At 32.6% G+C, this 20,706-nt stretch overlaps 1 protein-coding gene across 1 annotated transcript in view; it reads left to right on the top strand.

Moving 5' to 3' along the window:
* The window catches only part of LOC108906327 (nephrin-like), a 222,598-nt gene that overhangs the window by 46,543 nt on the left and 155,349 nt on the right, over positions 1 to 20,706 (top strand). The window lies entirely within an intron of this gene.

Below are 20,706 nucleotides of genomic sequence, written 5' to 3'. Positions count from 1 at the left end.
TTTCATATAAAAAATGTTCCAAAAAAAGACCCTACGCCTCCAATAACTTTTCAGGATATAAAAAAAAACATTCAGATAAAAGTTGCAGGATGTTAGTGAATATACTGGTGACCTTGGATTTTATATTGATTTTCAAGGTCAAACCCAAGCCAACTTGAAAATACTGAGTGTCGGACAATTTTTCCAATCAATCCTTACAAGTCATTTCTCTCTCACTTTCTCTCACTTGACTCATTTTTCTTTGAATGATTAATCTAAAACGTTTCAAGCAAAATTTGTAGAATTTTGAATGATTTAGTCTATGCTGATTAGATATCAGCCTCCAGAATGGTATTTTATCAAATTTTAATTAGTAAACTAACAATGTGCTAATTCCCAAAGTTTTATTATAATTATATTATCTTTTTAACCATTATTTAAAAAAAAAATGGAATTGACCTTCAAACAACCTATAAGGACATTTTTTTGATGCCAGATTTCGACATAAAATTTGGTGCTGCATCGATTGCTAGCAAAATATCTTTGACCTTAGTTTGACCTTGCAATTTGTGGTGAGGGTCAAATCCAAGGTCATCATCTAATTTGTCAAATTCCTACAAATTTTACATGAAAACATTTTCCTCCACAATTCGATCTTGATTTATTCAAAGAAAAATTACAAAGTAATCGAAATAAGCGGCAAGGACATATAGAAACAAATTGCTGGGTCTATATTTAGACATAAAATATGATGCTTTATCGATTGCTGACATAAAAATATTTTCCAGTTAATATTTCAAGTCTACACTTGAAAATTAAGATCAAGGTTAATCCGAGGTCACCAGCATATTGGTTTCTTAATATTTTACAACTTTTATGGTAGGACTCAATTCTAAAATATTATCGGAGGATTCGAGTTCTATCGGGACACTCTGTATGTATAACGTTTAGTAAAAACTGAATAAAAAGTCAAACATTTCTTTGAAGCGAAGACGGTAATTTTGTATTTTTAATAGCAAATTTTTTATAATAATTTTTGTTCAGGGTGGGTTTAGTGTGATAAATGTTCAGCAACAGGTATAGTCAAGTGTAGCAATTTGTCTGGACATTTATTATTTTAATAAAAACTAATGTAAATGTTGTTAATAACATAGAAACCAAAATAAGTTTCTAATTTAGTTGCTATTTGAATGTGTAAAGACATGCTTCCACTGATACAGTGAGTGAGTTAGTTACTTGTACCAGTAACTTGTAAGATAGTAACTAATACAATATAAACAATAGAGGAACGTAGTTGTACCTACATTTACTTGGCCCTCCTCTTCCACCGAATTTTTCGCTGTCCCCACGATTATCCTATCAACAAATCCTATGTAAAAGCTTTCAGTTCTTATTATTAGTTATCTTGCTTGTTAACATTTCAATTAAAAACTGAGACTCGTAACGAAAGAGCCACTTGTATGAACAGCAGCTTGCTAAAGAGAGCAGATAGAAGGCTATTGTTTTCTAAAACGCCCCGATCGAACTTCAAGTTGCACCTGATTGCAATCCACAAGAAGTCGTCCATAGGGCTCGAAGAAGCTCCAAAAGCATTCTGATACAATAGACATGAGAACATCAAGTGTGTCGCCGATACCAGTCGAGATTCAAGAAATCACTGCTGTTTAGAAATTTCTAGAAAATCAGTGTAAAATTCACGAACACCACGTGACAAGCAAAGTGGGAATTTGGTGAAGCTGTGAAGAGATATGATCAAACGTCTACCCTGGTCATACGTGCATTTACTTTCATTACATTACATATTACTACATCTAACCAATCCATACCTCACATATCAGATATATCAAACTTTTTTAATCAATTCCAAAATGTAGCGAGTTCAGTCTTAATGGTAGATTCTCTGTTTGGCATTCAAATCACCCAGACTTCATTATAGACCAGTGACTGATACAAAAATGCTCATTAGCCCAAAAACAAATACAGTGAAATGACACAAAAGAGTATGAGCAAAAAACAAAAAGTGCTAAAAACACAAAATCAACACAATAAGACTCGGTTGGAAACGTCAGTGAAAAGTACGATCGGGAATCTCTCAACTTTAAAATAAACATGTAAGTATAATAAGCTACTACTGGAAAAATGATCCAGATCATCCAGCAAAATTGTGAATGTGTAATTTATGTGAATCACCCCGTATTAAATGGTAACCTAATTGTCGTCTCTTACGTAAAGCTCATTTTATACGTGACTTGAAAATTAATTTTGCTATTACCAAACACATATTTGCCTTGGCGTGGGGGCGCTCTGGCTTTTATATTTAACGAGGGCATGAAAACAGAATTACGCCAATGAAAACTTTTATTTTCTACCTTTTAGCCTGTGGGTCTGTATCTAATAATTACGACTGTATGAACATGCAAATTCATTACGTGCGAATGTGAAAATGTAACTTTGAAAATAAGCTTTTAAATTATCATAATTCGTATTCCGATAAACTATGTAATACTTCCCTCAGAACATTTTTGTGGGTGCTTAGATATTTATTTATGTATTCCAGTTGTATATTTCATTAAAATTGCATGTCTGAAAGTTCAAAAGTTCCCGTATGGCATTTAATATTTAGGAGACTAGAGAATTCAGACTTCTAAAATGTATTGAGATATGTGGAATTGGAACAAAATTCAGTAACTTATTTGTTTCTTTGGGTATGAACGTCTCTCGATTTTTCGACATTTAGAAATACTGAGTAAAAATAAGTACAATTCGAACTATTGCACAAATTCTATTAAATAGAAGAAAAGATTCAATTTTTCTGTAACTACTAAGGTTCGATAGTACCTAAATATAAGCAAATAATAGATATTTTTTCTTACAGTTTTGAAAACAAAAAAGATCTATGTCGAAAAATTTGACCATTTCTTTTTATTAGTAAAAGTTAAAATTAAAATATGTAGGTATACTTGCTGACATGTATCAGATTACAATTTACTTTAATTATAGAAATGGTGGAATATAGATGAAATTGCTTAACTTTTTCTTAATTTTTTCAGAAACTGTACTTTTGTAGATATTTGTAGATAATGAGCATGTGAAATATATAAATTTATTTATAATAAAACAGGGAAAACGTAAATTTACACTTTTTACATCCAAAATCTTTCAATAGTACGCATATTGTACTTTCGTACATTAATTTTGAACCCATAAACCGTAAACCCATAGACCGTAAACCCATAGAGCCTAAACCCATAGATCCTAAACCCATAAAAGTTAAATCAAAACTCGACTTATATACTTTGTCTTCTTCAACTTAAAACTCGTCAATCCAAAACCTATAAAACATGATCTACCTAACCAAATTCATAAAGTTCTAAATCAATAGACACTAAAGATATGGACTCTAAATCCACATAGCCATTACAAACATTTGTCTTATTATTAAATTTGTTTTGCTAATTTAAAATAGCAATTAATATGAGAAAAATTTTAATAGTAAAACTATAATCTCTTTAATACAACATTATGTAAATAAAAATTTTCTAGACATTAACTTATTTAAATTATAATGATTTGCATTTGTTTATCTTCAATCTTTGTCAAATTAATTTTAAAATTAAAAATCGTACACTTTGTAAAATGATATGGAATCGATATGTCACAACGGACGAGACAAAGACAAAGAAAAAAAGGTTTATAGGATTAGGGTTTATGAATTTACAGATTATGAGTTTAGGGCTTATGGGTTTTCGGTTTGTGAGATTAGGATTTACTGAGGAATTAGAATTTATGGATTTAAGGGTTTGTGTGTAGTTTATGAGTTAAGGTTTATTGGGTAATGGGTTCAGGATTTATGGGTTACCGAGTTTTGATTTAACTCTATAGGTTTAGGGTATATGCGTTCAACATTAATGTGCTAAAGTACAATATGCGTATTATCGAAAGATTTCGGGCGCAAAAAGTGTGAATTTACGTGTTCCTAGCATTGTAATAAATGTATCTAGATCAGGTGTTCATTTTCTGCATCAGAAGATCGGAAAAACACAGTTTCTTAAAAGCAAAATTTCAACCACATGCGAGCTGTCAATCGAATTTTGACATGAAAACTGTCGATTTGCGTCTCTATATGGGGGGAGATATCGAAAAACACCGTTACTAAGAACTCCAGAATTTCGAGGTCGATGACTATTTTGGAAAGTCAGTCAGTTTATTTGATTTGCAATTATGTTTCAAAGAAAAAATCTTGTGATTTTATTTTATTTTTTAATCCTCGATAATTTCTCCTTGTAAATAACATTTTAAATACTATATAATATTTAGAGTCTGAAAAAGCTTTTATTTACGACGTACGATTTATAATTTGACTTTACAGGTAAATACATAACCTCTAATTGTTGACTTTTATTTGTAAACGGTGCATTTTACAAAAAAAAAAACAGGGAACAAAAACTTTCGTTGAAATCCAATTGTTTACAAAAGAAAATAACAATTTTTTTAACAACTGAAACTCTTCAAATTTCCTCTAATTCCGACAGAACTGTTTTTTATTCAAATTTTGCACTATTATGACTGCGTCGCTGTTATACCTCATATGTGTGAGGATACCTATGTAACATTATCTATTAAATACAATAAAGTTGAGCAAGTTTTTATAAAATCAAAACGACGACGAAGTTTTCATATAATCATTTTTATAAAATAAATCTAAAATTTATATTATCTAATTGAATTCAACAAATATATTCATTATATTCCTCGAGTTGTCAAAAAATTCGATTATAACGTTAACTGTGATTTGTTCTTGGAATCATATTGTTGGCCTAGACCGCAAAATGAAAAACACGTAGTATATAGAGTTGGCATTAGTTGAGAGAATTTCAGTACGTAGTACAAAACAAGTATAAATGGAAACTATAGTAGTATGAACATGTTAAATTTTCATGCCATCCAAACCAAGCTGCATGCTTGATTTCATCCAGCACATATATTGTGAACATGAAATGAAAGTCAAATTCCTTTCAAGACGCATGTCCTGTATTAAGTTTAGTCTGAAATATGTAATTTCAATTTTAAATAGTCTCATAAAGTTGTTAATTCAGAAAATAATCACCCAGTAAATTTTTAATTTTTATTTAGGCAAAAATCTTTCTGTAAAAGTTATATAGTCCTGAAGGCCTGAAAAGTTAATTGAAAATCATTTAAACACCGCATAGGCACGTTCTGGATGTTTGTTTGGAATTTGTCTTTTTTAACTGGAACAACCCGTAGTTTTTCATATTTTTTTAATCTTTAAGGTACCATATTGTCTACAATTTATTCGTGACACTTTCAGTTACTCACTTTATTTAATTAAGTTTTTCTAACACACTGAAAAACAAACTGAATAAAGTAACCCCTTGCCTGACCAGAAAATTTCCATACTGAAGAAAGTAGATAAATTTGTCACAACTACGCAATAATCACTAGAACATATTACAGTTTACATTTACAATTCAGTGATTATTGTGTAATCGTGAAGAATTATTTTATACTTTCTCACAGTGAAATATTTCTGATAAGTTAAAACTAAATTTATGAAATCAACCCCTTTTCCTTTTGGGTAGAGGGGTTATGTGTTTAATTTTCTTCCTCGACAGTGTCGCAGAAACGATCCATCATATTAGGTTTGCAATTATTTCAAAAAATCAAGATATGTGTGATTGAAAACTTTGAAATTCTGAGTTTCGTAATTGTACTTGAAATGAGAAAACCACACGTTATCATATTAAATTTTGGAGATACTTGATATTTTCGATAATGCTGCAATTATTTTTTACAAAAACATCAAATAATCGAATACCGAAACGGCACATTTAAATCCAACATTTATTTATAGGGCGAGTTACCTTCGGATAAATTTTCATGTTGGGGGTGGCTTGTTTCCTGGTGTCGGTGTTTAGCTATAGCAGCAGAAATAGGTCGACGTAAAATAACCAAAAGCAAAGCAGAAACATTTGTTTATCAATGTACGTTTTAAGTTTAACGGGTAATTTCAAAATGTATTGATATAAATAAAGAATGTTCCACACACTATATAATTAGAAATAATTTTGAAAGAAATTGTACCTATTATATTTATATTACCAATTAATATTTTCAAACGAATTTCGCTTATTTAACGGCAGTTTGTAACTGCGTTGTTTTTCAATTTTGATGATTATCTTTTTAACTTAAAGCTCTTTTCATAAGGTCTCCGAATATATAACTATATCACGCTCGTGCGACGTATATTTCATTTTGCATCTAAAGCTAAAAATTAAAAAAATTTCCAGGTTGCAAATTTGAAATTTAAAACCAAAAAAATTATAGATTTCAATGTATTATTATGAAATCTACCATGAAAAAAATCAGTGCGATTGTGGAAGATCCTCGGAATCGTCCAGACTAATAATTAGTTCATTTGTTTATAAGGCCATAACTTGTTAACTATTCAACTTACCGATTCCAAATTTCGTGTGTTATTAGACAGTGATAAGGAACGAGAGGATGCGATGGTAAAACGTTCTGATAATAATAAATCAGTTTATAAATGTTTAATTCAAAAGTCATAAATAAACTTCTTCTGTTTATAACTTTTGATCTAATCAATATTTTTTGACGCTCAAGAGCTAGTTTTATAAGTCTTTTGAAGACGAAAAAAAAGTACTTCACTGTTTTCTCGTGGAAATGAACGGAAAAAGTTATAAGCGAAAAACGTAAAAATTATACAATTCACCACCCTGTAAACACTCTTCCCCCCATTTTTATGACTGTGGAAACTAATATGTTATGGTACATAATATTTAACATCTATAAAGCATCTATCAGTGATAAATTCAGCTTGCTGAAACAAAAAGTCGCGAAATGGTCATTTCCCAGCTTATTTTCCTAGCCTATTTATGTGAATTGCGTCATCTAGAAAAAAAAGTTTAATTTAAAAATAACTATTAAGGCAAACCTATGACATACTTATATTTTTTAAATGAAAATTTCTTATAAATTTCAAAAAAATAGAAAATAAGGATTGATTCAATTGATTAAACGTAACTTGCATCTACATGGTGTTAAAAAAAGAGTGTAAAATATTTAAGGAGGTAATAGTATGAACCAAAATAAGCAGAAAAGTCTCAATAAACATGGGTCCGCAAAGTAACGGTTGCGGAGATATGGAATGTTTTATGTTTTTTAGCCCCTATTTTATTTTGCGAAAACGTGTATTTTCTTATAATAGTTGGTTGATGTTTAGTGAAATAAACGTATTTAACAGTTGTTCTCAGTGCACAAGTTTTCTTTCGCTATGGCTGGTCACTCTAACGCAGAATTAACAGACATGCATTTCATGTATGGTCGTGCTAATGGGAACGCCACCGAAACGCGACGTCTTTATGTTGACGCTTATCCAAATCGCCAGATTCCTTCACAACGCATGTTTGGAAGAATTCACCAAAGATTGCGTGATACCGGTTCCTTGAGCAAACAGTGCCATTTATCCGGAAGACTAAGGTCGGTATCCACTCCTAGAGCAGAAGAAGAAATTCTAGCACTGGTAGAGCAGAATCCAGGTACGAGTGTGCGGAGAATATCAGCCGAGGTTGGAATTAGTAGTCCTCTTGTTTGGAGAATCCTTCACGAGCAACTGCTTTATCCATACCATGTGCAACGAATACAGGCCTTAAATCCAATAAATGATCATCAAGCACGTTTGGTTTTTTGCCGCTGGTTTCTACGTCATGATGCTGAAGACCCTCGTTTTCTTGCAAACATTCTTTTTACTGATGAGGCCGGGTTCACAAGAAATGGAGTGTTTAATTTTCACAATACGCATATTTGGTCCGACGAAAATCCTCATGCTCTAATAGAATTTAAACATCAGGCACGTTTTTCATTAAACATTTGGATGGGTATTGTAGGTGACAGGTTTCTAGGTCCTGTTGTTTTACCAAACCGATTAACAGGCGCTGCTTACCTCAACTTTCTGCAGAACACACTGTATGAGTTTTTGGAAGACATTCCTTTGAATCAGAGGCAACAAATGTGGTTCCAGCATGATGGTGCTCCAGCTCATTTTTCCATGGGCGTTAGAAAGCATTTACACCAAACTTTTCCACATAGATGGGTAGGAAGGGCCGGACCTGTTTTATGGCCTCCAAGATCGCCTGAATTGAACCCTCTAGATTTCTTTGTTAGGGGATATTTGAAGACATTAGTGTCTGGTACTCCTGTAAATAGCCTGGAAGAGCTGCAGCTACGGATTAATCAAAAGTGTCAAGAAATCCAAACCAAGGAGGGTGTTTTCGAAAGAGTTCGAATATCGTTGAGACGAAGATGTCGTGCCTGCTTGGAAATGGACGGAGGGCACTTTGAACATCGTCTGTAACTTTGTTTTTTGTTTGTTAAAAGCTTCCTTTGCCGGTTTATTCGTAATAAAATAAAATGTTTGAAAAACGAATAGTGGTCCATATCTCCGCAACCGTTACTTTGCGGACCCATGTTTATTAAGACTTTTCTGCTTATTTTGGTTGATACTATTACCTCCTGAAATAGTTTACACTCTGTTTTTAACACCCTGTATAAGTCGCACATACGACGTTCTATATTTTTTTTACGAATTGATTATTATCCAACTTTTGTAAAAAAAACCTATTGTTTTCCTTAAGTGAAGGACAAGGTGATCGTTTTCGATGGGAAACCCCTTATGTATCATATTAAAATATTGAATATTTCAAACTTTCAGAAATTAAACTGTCGTTCTTGCCCCTCAACATGATTGAGCACTCATGACGTAAATCATTTCCTCTTATTACTTGGGGGTTCAAGTTTACTCAAACGTTAATAATTTACCAAAATTTATGAGTATCAAATTGTTTCGTTCTTGCGATTTTTATGACTGACGTTCGTCATTTAACGAAAGTGACATGCCCATTAGATTGAATTATTCCCCCCAGTTTAGGGACCATTTCCATTCCAAACCTTCATTTTCCTCCAGAGCTGAACTAACTGAATTCGTAAATGATTGCAGCTGTTACAGTTAATTATACTTACACCTTTGTTTAACCGGTGCTTAATATTCCAGGACCGCTTCCCTGCTGCATAAAAAATGTGTTTAATTTCTATGTAAATATTGGGGTAATTCAGTCTGGCACTCGTTTTACTTTTAAACGAAAACTATTTAACCTAAATATATTTTCTCTATGTAGTTTTCATTACATAATTTTATTTAATTGTATCTACTAAGTTGCCGTAAGATGTATTTAAGTTTTAGATATCTTGTTTTTTCAGTAGAACTATTTTTCAATTTCGTAATATTAATAATGTCTATTTCTATCTGCTCTATCTGTTCCAACGCGAGTACGTAGTACTCTAAAATTCATACTTATTGAATTGTTTTCTTCTGTTTAGGACAGAATTTTTACCCATATTTTCAGCACTCAATTTTGTAACAAATTGTCGTTATTTTTAATGTTCTGTTTGTTCTAATATTTCATAAAAAAAATCGAAGCACCTTATGTTACACAACAAAAAAACTTATAGGTAATTTAATCTACTAAAGTATTAGTATTTAGTAGTACTCTAGTGTTATGCCAATTTAGTAAATTAAAAATACAGGTTTTGAAAACATAATTCCATTCTGTGATAGCCAAAAAATGCGACTACTCGAGTGTTTATAAATACAGAGAAAACAAGAACATACAAATATCGGAAACAGATCAGCAGAATTAGACTGAGCTTAAACTCTTAACGGCAAATCCACGTTGACATTAACAGTAAACATTGGAAACATTTTATTGCCGAAGGTGTACCTCTCACTGAAAAAAATATAAAAATATGTTTAAACAATTTCACACGCAGAGTTTGTTTTTTATAAAGTTCAAACGTTTTATATTTTTCATGAAATCTTATATATGTTTTAGAAACAAAATGTATTATATTGTACGCAGCGGCATCGACGATACCTGGGACAAACATGAAACCACACCCACCATCTTTGCGCAGACGTGAAGTACGCACAGCGGCACGGAGGACGTGTCCGGGACCACGCCCTTTACCCTACTTCATAAGACTAGAGGTATAGCGCAAAGATATCGTCGTCACCAGCAACTCACACAGGCTTGCCACCACTGTTATTATGCAAACCTGGAGATGCATGTAGTGAATGATCACTCTGAGGACAAACGCAAAACCGCTCCCACGACGCGACGCTACTACGCAGGCGTATCGTCACGGAGAAGCTTTTGTGTAGTTACCACTACAAGATGCCGATAGTGAACGGCGAAACGTTTGGAAATATTGGATGTAACTAGTTACAGAGGCCATTTTGAGTCTCAGATGACCACCTTGGTCTGTGGAAGATTCCTAGCTAAGTTTGAGGAAGTGCATTGTAAATCTACAACTGGCGACGACCAGGTACATAGGCCATGACAAAACAATCCGAAAATTCGTGTTATCTTAAATACCAGTTTTTGTTAACCAGACAGCTAAGAAAACGGACAACGTGACAATCAGTAAGAACAGAATTTATAACAGCATAGTCGTGTGAAATGTGCTCACCTATCCTCTTGGATTGAAATTCGGTTGCATAAGCTTCCATCAACGCACAACACTCATCGTGGACTGTGGACTGATTGGTCTGTCATTGTCAGCGTAGTCGGTCGAGCATGCGATGGCAAGCATTTCTCGGCCAGACTTCCTATTCTGGTCCGGGTTCGATCCCTGGCGTCGGCACTGGCAATGTCGATGGATAATGGGTGTTTGTCCTCGTTTTTTCAAGTGTAGATCCCTTCCGCACAGCCTTTGGCTTTGGATTTGGGGGTTGTCTCATTTCTGTGGGGTGTTTTATGTTTTATTTATGTTTAACAATATAATGCTTAATATACAGTTAAACTTATAGGATATTGTGCTAATGAATACTTGATATCGTACTTTTTAATGGCCAGGAACGTTGCCCTGATTACTTATCCGGAGAAAACGGAAAAAGTCGACGTTCCAACCCAGTTCGCGATAGCTCTACGAGTCCTAAAATGCATTTCTGCCTTCCTCGGATTTGGGCGATCCTGTCGTGGGATTTGGCTGAAATCTTGGTCTGGTATCCAAACTCAAATTTTATGTTTTTCTTGACTTTCAAGGAAAATTTCGAATTTCGAATTTCCCTTAACGTCTCGCAACGCTTTTCTGGTTTTGTATTTGAAACTTGGGCGATTTTCTTATATACAGGGTGAGTCAAAATTCACTCCCCAGTGGCCGTATATATATTCGAAAATAAAAATAAAACAAAAATGTAGAATACTAAAATCTCGAAAACGAAGCCGTTTTCGGAAAATTTTATAAAAAAAATTCAAATTCATAATTTTTTTGTTTAATATTAACTCCATTAAAATCCATACGAAATAAGAAATAACAAAAACGAAGATCCTTCTAGCTTTGGCTAACCTTCAAAAACATTACCATTTTCGTTAATATACTTCTGCAATCTGTGGTAGAAACTCCTGGCAACAGAACAGAAATTAGCTTCATTTATTTCCGCTACTGCTTGATGATTCCTACCAATAACATCATCCCCGCCAACAGACACAGTAACATAAACCTTTTCTTTTCTGTATTCCCATAACCAAAAGTCTATCGGAGTCAAGTCAGGAGACCAAGGTGGCCATGGTGTTGGTCCACCTCGTCCAATCCATTTATTAGGAAAACGGCGGTTCAAAATATGTCGTACTTGTAATGTGGCATGTGCGGGCTGAAACATAGTTGCACGTTGTTGTAGAGGAATATTTTCTAACAAACCTGGCAAAATGTTCTCGCAAAAATTACTGTAATTTTCACCATTCATTTTTTGTCCGGTCAACTTGATTAGTCAGTCGAAAATTGCCCATTTATCGAACTAAAGTTTATTCGGAAAAGGCTCCGCTTTCGAGATGTTAGTATTCTACATTTTTGTTTTATTTTTTATTTTAAAATATATATCCGGCCGCTGGGGAGTGAATTTTAACTCACCCTGTACATACATACAAATCAATACATAATTGAAAGGTACTGTCATTGAATACAATTGTATTAATTTTGTGCACAAACATTGTTGAATAACGTATGTAAAAAATGTACATAATGATTCTTTTCGGTGCGTCTATCTGGTGGTCTGGCCATTCCCCTGCTGCATAAAAAATGCGTTTAATTTCTATGTAAATATATCGATTCCAAAAAAGGCGTGTGCGTGCATCGAATCTGGATCGGGGGCGAAATTGCCAGACGTAATAAAGGTAGAAGTCGAGTGACAAGCGCCCGGATCAAATTAATGGATTGGAAATAAATCACGCTAATTTGGTGACGGCGAGCGTGGCAGGAAAGTGTCGGCCTTCTTTGTTCCTACGGAGAGAGAATGTGCATTTGTTAGCAAGTTAGTTCCGTAATAACGTTAATGAAGGGATATTTTTCGAATTACGGCTTTATTTTCCCTGGGAATAATCGAGTTCCTGTGGAACACAAAGGACCGGTCGATACTTCGCTGTTAATTCGCTTCACAATGCTGGAAATACGAAAAGGGGAAACGCCGATTTTTTTTTTTTGAAAAACGAGATATTTGAATAGTTTCTAAAAGAATTAATTCAAAAGTTTTTGACATTTTGGCTATGGATCAATTGTAGAAATATTACAAACTTAGATTCTAATTTAAACATATAACAAACATTTAAGTGTTAAAAATGGTGACAAATCGCTCCCAAACTGTCTAACTTATCCCGTGTCTTCTTGCATTATATACATTATATTACATAGGAATTTGCACCATAATTCTTTCACCCTAAGAGTGAAGCATCCCCTGAGAAGTTAACTTTCTTTTCTTCTAATTATATTTCCTCTGGTTGATTGACTTTATCCTTGCTCTTATTTTTCACAGTTAACCTTCTGTTCCTCCATCTTATGTTAAGCTTAACATCAGCGATTTCTAATATGGCACACGATAATACTTTTTAAGATTTACACAAGATTTAAATATGACAACAAAACAATTATAAACCATAAAACAGTTAGATACTTACGGTTTGATAATGTACCTATTTCACAAAATATGTGTTTATACTGTCAATCCTCATCCAACTAGAAGAAGCATAATAGCCGATACACACGGACTGTCGCAAATTTTACGATCATCACCGACTATGTATCAAGGGGTGACGATCACTTAGCCATTATACGACGCGTTTTACATGTTAAAAACGGAAATTATTGTTAAAACGAAAATTTTATTAACACAGCTATTGCATACAGATTAGGATATTGGTCTTTATACAAATCTTCCTTTCTATACAAATGGAACAGCTTATAACACATAATAATCTGTAAGCAATTCGTTATAACTTTTATTTCATAGATTCATAAGATGTATTAAGAGCATTCCAGTTAAACTCATTGGATAATGAGTATAGAGATGAGTTTTTTAATGAGAGTTATATATGTATTATAAAAGATTTAATATACGTATGCGCTATACACAATATTCTAGAGTCTAGGGGAACAGTTTAATAAACTTATTTCATTCAGTGTATAATTCAATGACAGCCCATACAGTAATTATTTCTCGCATTATCATAAGTTAAGTATGTTGTCTATGAGGTTTGATAATATTTACATATTTTTGGTATCGAAGGACATTGTTTGATAGAATTTTTACAAAATAAAATTATTTGAATTAGCTTAGTACCTTTAAAGTAATGTAAAAATACTGGAGCTAATTATATATATTTTAAAACAATGTAACATTGTATTGTAGATCTTGACAGAGCAACCTGGAAAAAAAAGAATAAAAATTTCAGCATCATTCCTTTTAAGGAAGGAGCGTCCCCTTCTAATTATGGGAGGTATAAATCGAATAAAATTCAATTTGCAATTAAAAATTAATGACATCGTCAGGACCTCTAAAAGAGTTTCTTTTATTTACACTTCCCTAAAAGCCATTTCGAGAGTAGATTCGGTTTTCGGTTTTTCGTATAAAGTGGGGTTGATGGAAAATTTAAGGAAATCTTATTTCATCTGTTATCAACATGAATTAAAATCTTGTGATATCTTTGTAATGAAATCATTATACGAAATATACCTACGCTGTTATGAATTTCAAAGTATTTTTCAAACATAGGAACTTACAGAATCACTAACTCCTTGTTAAAAGCGTTAGCAAATTAATGTTTTTCATCTATATTTTAAAAACAAATATATGTTATAACTGATATTACTTCCAACATAACATCATAAAAGACAAGTTTTTTAATTTTTTCTCTCAGTCCACAGACAAATATTGTGAGAAAACCTTTCATATTACATCAGTTATTTCTCTTCCAAACAATTTTTTATAGGATAAGAACAAGAATTCGGAATTACTTTATAAATATAGAATGTACATAAATCGAATAAAAAAAGTATTTATTGTTTTTGATAAATAAGTACACGATGATAGATTATATTAAGTTAAGTTTAGAAATTATTTTTTTTTATGATTTCTTATACACTGTAAATAAATCAATGTGAGTGAAAGCAAGTCCTGAGTGAATCCATTGAGAGAAATTATTGACTACATTATCAGTCCATATTGGACATTCTGATAAGTTTACACATTTTTGATAATATTTGAATCAAAATTGATAGAATTTTTCTTACAGTGTAAGAATGTTTATGCATTTTGCATAAAGAAAATCACATTACTTATTATCAATTTTTAAAAAACTATGAATAACGTTAAAAAATTTCTAATATCTTAATTTTTGATGAAATTTTTTATTTAATAACTATTAATACAACTAATATTACGCACTTTGTTAATTGTTTATAATTAATTTATTCTATACAGTGCTAGAATACTGTGTATTATATCGGAATATATCAGTTTACAGATCCAATTTTAAGGTATTACGAAATTTCTATTTATATCTTTATAACTGAAGTAAAAATACACCTTCGAAAGGAAGCTTATATTTGAATTTCTATTAACATAAAAATAAGTCGTTTAGAATCTAAAGTGCCATTATTCAGAGACTGACGATGAGGACTCTTTCATTTATGTCTTTTGTGTACTTATACTGATTACTTTGTAATCTATTGAATCACTCCATACAGTTAAATACACGAGTGTACTTTTCATTTATTTTCTCCATTTAATTTTCTGGACAGTTCTTTCACGATTGTTACATAATTTAAAAATTTAAATTAATCCTACTGCTTCTATTTAATTAATAATTCTCTAATTTTTAAACTCAAATTCGGTGAAGATCCAACACACTTTTGTAATTTAAATTACGAACCGTATAATTCACAAAATGTATAATTTTTAAATGAAAAAGATTTGTTCTACCACATTTATCTTTCCGTAATATTGAAATTTTGTTCTATCTTCACTTACATGTGACTTTTTTGTCGTTACACACAGAATAAATTTAATTAATAATATTTTCTATTAGTTGATATACTTCAGCGAAACATATATGCTATTTGTTTCCTTCATACACACAGTTATTTCTCTCCTTTCTCTTGTCATATGCGAAACAAGTATAATGTAAAAAACATGTTTTCCTTACGTTCCCGCACATTAAATTATTCATTCCTCTCATAGGCACCTAAAGGCAAATATCAATCAACGTCAGATATTTCTGTAGAGCATGTGGTATATTTCTTATTTTTCAATTTCTACTTCAGAATATCCTTGTAGTTTCCTGCGTGAAAATATATCCTGCATAATCAATATATTGTGCCCAAAATGTTCTCTACCTTGTGTATACGTTTCTCTCTGTTTTGGAACACGTAATCTTCTTGTTCGCTTTGTATATAGAAAGCAAGATATACAAAGCTTTCATTATACTCTGTTAAACATTATATTTGTAAGCTTTATTAGCGCACTATAATACTGGAGTAATATTTTTTTTATGTACATCTACGTACATGACTAAAGGAGTACATTTTATAAAGAAACGTAAATGAGGACATGAAATGCACGAACCGAGTTGTATTTTAAAACAAATTGTTGTGGAATCTCAGAAATAACCTCATCTTCTATTACTAAAAAATAACAAAAACATGCAGTCGTCTGACATCGCAGCGAATATACAGGGTGTCCGGAAAGGTCATGTCAAAAATGAAGGGGAGATCAAAATAGTTGTAGCACTTCATAAAAAAAATTTTCCTATAGGGCTTCGTTGTGGAGTTATTCGCCTACAAAAAAGAAGTTTTGAAAACAAATTCCAATCATAACTTACCATGACAACAATGAAATTTGGGAAATTAAAGTAACTTCAGATAATGTTCATTTCGAAGTTATTAAATTATCCATTTAAATTTATACATCTTTGACGGCGCTGCCAAATTTAACATTTTTCTTTCACAGTTCGATTCCTCTCTCACTTTGCTAAAAATAAGGTATATTAGTCGATATTTTGTATCGTTTTTAAGAAAATCAGATTTTATTGTATCAAAAATATGATAGTAACATTTTTGTAAAAATATTGGTTTCTATAGACTTAAAAGAAAAAAGAAAACTGTTGGTAAGATGTTCAATATGTGCACCTTGAACTTTAATGCATTGTCTGGATTTAATTCTTCCCTACTATAGGAGTTAATAATAATAATAATAATAATAATTTATTTTCCTTTTAGACATGAACAACATGTATAGGAATAGTCACACAAACACAAACATAAATTACATTGAAGGACAGAACTCTAATGCGGAATACAACACTTATCTATTAAATATTGTTTCAATTTTGTTTTGAATAAAAACTCATTATTTATATTTTTCAGTTCCACAGGTAATCAATTAAATATTTTAGGCCTTATAAAGTTTGGAGAACGAGAACTTAAACTTAATCGGCAAATGGCACATGAAAATTATGTTTTTGTCTGGTATTGACATTGTGATACTCGTTATTTATCACAAATTTGGTTTTGTGTTTAAATATGTATACACATATTTCAAAAATATAAATGCCTGGCAACGTGATAATTCTGTAATGTTTAAATATATTTCTACAAGAATGAGTACACCAAACATACATCTTAAAACATGTTTCTGCGATATAAAAACATGGGACGAGAGAGTTGGATAAACGAGACTTTTAAGACGGCCTCAAAGAAAAAATCGAGAGGATTAAGATCGGAAGAACAACGTGGCCACGGAAAAGGACTATCTCGACCGATCCATCGATAGGGTAATGTGGTATTTAAATAAGCCCTCACTGCGCTGCTAAAATGGGGTGGTGCACCATCGAGCATAAGTTAAGGTGTTCTTGCAGTAAATGTAGGTATTTATCCCCATTTAACGTGTCATCAATGATATGTGGTCCTACTAAGTAGTTTCCATTTATTCCCATCCATAGATTAATGATAAAATGCACTTTAAACAATGAACATTCAATTATTTTCCAACAACTACTTGATCCTTCCACAGCTAATGTGATTTTTAGGTGGTATTTCTTTTGAGACTCTTTAGGACGATACTGCTTATAACTTTTAAACGTGAGGTAATACTGAAAAATTTCTCTAATAAAAGTTTATTAGAAAATAGAGAGCTTTTTAACAAGAATAATTTGGATATGTTTCTGGAAAAAACATAATTAATGACGTCATTAGTCGTTTCTGTCAAAACGCAAAGATAGTAGAGTAGTTTCAAAATCTCATGAGCCGCAAAATGCGCGAACGGCGTGGCGTATCCGCATAATTCTTCTAATAAGCACGTTATGAAAACATTGACTCAGAATTAGACCACGTGCCTCATTACAACCAGAAATGAACTAAGGCGCTCAGGCTTCAATAAAGTCAGCTGGCGAACGTTCGTTATATATATTCCTATTGCTTAAATTAAAATAATAAAGAATGGGGCATTTTATTATGATATTTGTAATCAGATCGAAGGCTTGTTTACGCTACGAGAGTTCGAGACAGACTGTGAATAATAGATGTAATGTTTTTAGGACGTAGAATAATTTAGGCGACGGTCGGAATTATGTTTCTGCGCATATGAAGGTCAAAGCTCATAAGATTTTGAAACAACTCTACTTTTGATTGGAAATGGAGCTTATCTCATCCCATTTAACACGACGTGTCCCGCATTTTATTTAAATTTTTTGTATCCACCCTGTACATGAAAGGTATACAATAATTATTTCCGTAGTGCACACCACATGCTACTGTTAGATATACCCACTTCTCGGCTAATGTCGCGAGTACTGCGCCTAGGATCTTCCTCAACTCTCAACGAGGTTTATAATGTTTCCTTCGTTGTTGAAAACATGTTGCGACCTTTCCCGTCCTGGACTTTCATATGTCAGGTGGACATTTCCGGTATCCCGTAATCTTTGAACTACCTTTTGCACTGTTCTACTGTTAGGTTGTCGTTTGTTACGGTAACGGATCGCATACAAACTACAAATCTCATTTAAATTGTACTGAAATTCTCCATACGTTAACACCATATCTGCTAGTTCTTGATCAGAAAACATTTTATACGCCGGCTAAGTAACACAACTAAAAAATACAAGACATACGACTACTAACCTACCATCAGATTTGCTTGATTGTGGAAGTCACGTGGAACGTCAGAAAATTAGAGAAGCGCTTCACGCATGTAGCAAGTCCGAATTATTCTGGCCATGCACGTGCACAAGTTGCACAGTCTCGGCTTACATTTATAGTTAGTTTTCTTAATGAATTTTCTCGAAAACAGAAGCATTTAGAGCATCAGTTGCTTAATAAAAGTTCCTCATTTCCGTGCCCTCTTTCACCCTTTTCAAGGACCTCTCTTATTTCAGAAACACCCTGTATACCTCGGAAATGAAATACTTAATTTCAGACTCACGTTCACAGGAGCTTTTTCTTAATTCCTCAAATATGGAAGTTTGCAGAATCATGTCTGAAGTACCCTAGATGTACAATCGCATTACCGTAAACTACGCAGTCGCGCAAGTTTTAATAGTGTAACGGGAAACACTAATTGCTATTACTCTCACGGCTTGCCACACTGAATAACTTAATTAAATAAATGGCTTACGAGTGGCCGTCATCCACGCCACTAGAACCTCCAAAATGTGAGTAATGAATAACCCATGTTATTTCTCGAGTGCAACCTGCTACATCACATCCAGCTTAAATACTCTACGAGTTTTATAAAAATTTCAGCAGGCCATCGTAGAGTTGACCACTTTTTAATTTTGGCATTTGCAACTACAATAGATTTTTTTCTAAAATGTTCATATCTCATAAATTTGTTGACCTAACAACCAGTGTTATATTTAATTTTTCTAATCATTATATTTCAACTCGCGCTTTTGGAAAAAATATAGGGTGTTTTGAAAAAGGTACCACTAATGATCAAACAATAAGAATAAGTTTTCCTACGGACCATAAGTCTGTAGTCTTTTGTTTTTGAGAAACAGGATCTTAAATATTTAATATGAAGTGTTATTACCTTTTAAAAAATACATAATGCTGTGTAATTTCCTTCAGGTAAGTAAGTGTTAAATGTCTCTGTTTAATTTGTTTTTAACCATAGCATTAGTTACAATCTTTCTAAGTTATATTTTATGACATAACTTATTTTAGGTTAGGTTTTCTTTACGGTGTATGCCTTATATTATAATATACAGGGTGTTCTACAAGGTCTAAGACAAACTTTGACCGATGGTAGCTGGGTTAATTTCAAACATTTTTTCTTATATGAACATAGGTCCGATTCACTATTGTTTTGTTTATAATTTCATATTCCAATCAAAGTAGCCTGATAAAGTGATGGTTGCTATAACAATAATTATTTGTCTTTAAAGTTTAAACATTAGTTAATCCTTATTAACCAAATTAACAAATCTTAAGACTATAAAAATTGTTCGAAATGTCCACATTGGCTCGAACGAAACCCTCACATCGGTGAACTAATGATTCCATCATTTGACGAACATGGTAGACAAGCTGTTTCATATATTTCCATATTAAAAGCAAATTGATTTAGATCTGGGAAACGCGGTGGCCACGCTATTGGACTTTGTTGACCTATCCAGAGAAATGATCATTTAACCAAGCAGTTACTTGTCTCCATCTATGTGGTGGTATACCATCGTACTGACACCACATACTTTGAACAATATTAAGCTCTACGTCATCAATGAAATCAAAAAGGTTCTTTTTCCAAGAAAGTTCTATATAGATTTGCATTTAAACGATCATTTAAAACATGTACAGACAGTAAATTATTGTTGAAAATGCTACCCCAAACGTTGACACTGAAACGTTGCTGAAATTGTGTTGATTTAATTGCATGAAACGGATGTAACATTTCTCTGTTCAATACACCCCATACAAAATTCCTCAAGCCTCAAAAAAGTTATTGTCATAAGTAACTCTGATAAGGTAGTAGCTAGCGATCTCTTGCGTATGGTAAAAACAAACAACGCTGACATATTTAGCACCGTCAAAAACTTATCTGTACAATGCTCTTTGAAAAAAATGTGTATAAAACTTGATTATAAAAAACCGTCTTTGATGCCTGTAATGCTGAAGTTTCATTCTTTAGGTAAGTAATAACATAAAAATATTTTATTCCACTTATTATATATGCACTTATTTCCAATGTCGGCTTCATACTGTTTAGTGCCACGTTATTAACTGATGTAAATATACGGGCTCATATTATGAACCGGCCAGTGGCGGCTCGTTAGAGGAGGCTGGGGAGGCTAAGCCTCCTCTGCAGTT

Source organism: Anoplophora glabripennis, unplaced genomic scaffold, assembly GCF_000390285.2.
Source record: "Anoplophora glabripennis isolate ALB-LARVAE unplaced genomic scaffold, Agla_2.0 scaffold142, whole genome shotgun sequence".
In the NCBI taxonomy this organism is placed as follows: domain Eukaryota; kingdom Metazoa; phylum Arthropoda; class Insecta; order Coleoptera; family Cerambycidae; genus Anoplophora; species Anoplophora glabripennis.
The sequence above is the reverse complement of the archived record's forward strand: the minus strand, read 5'-3'. Positions and strand labels throughout refer to the sequence as shown.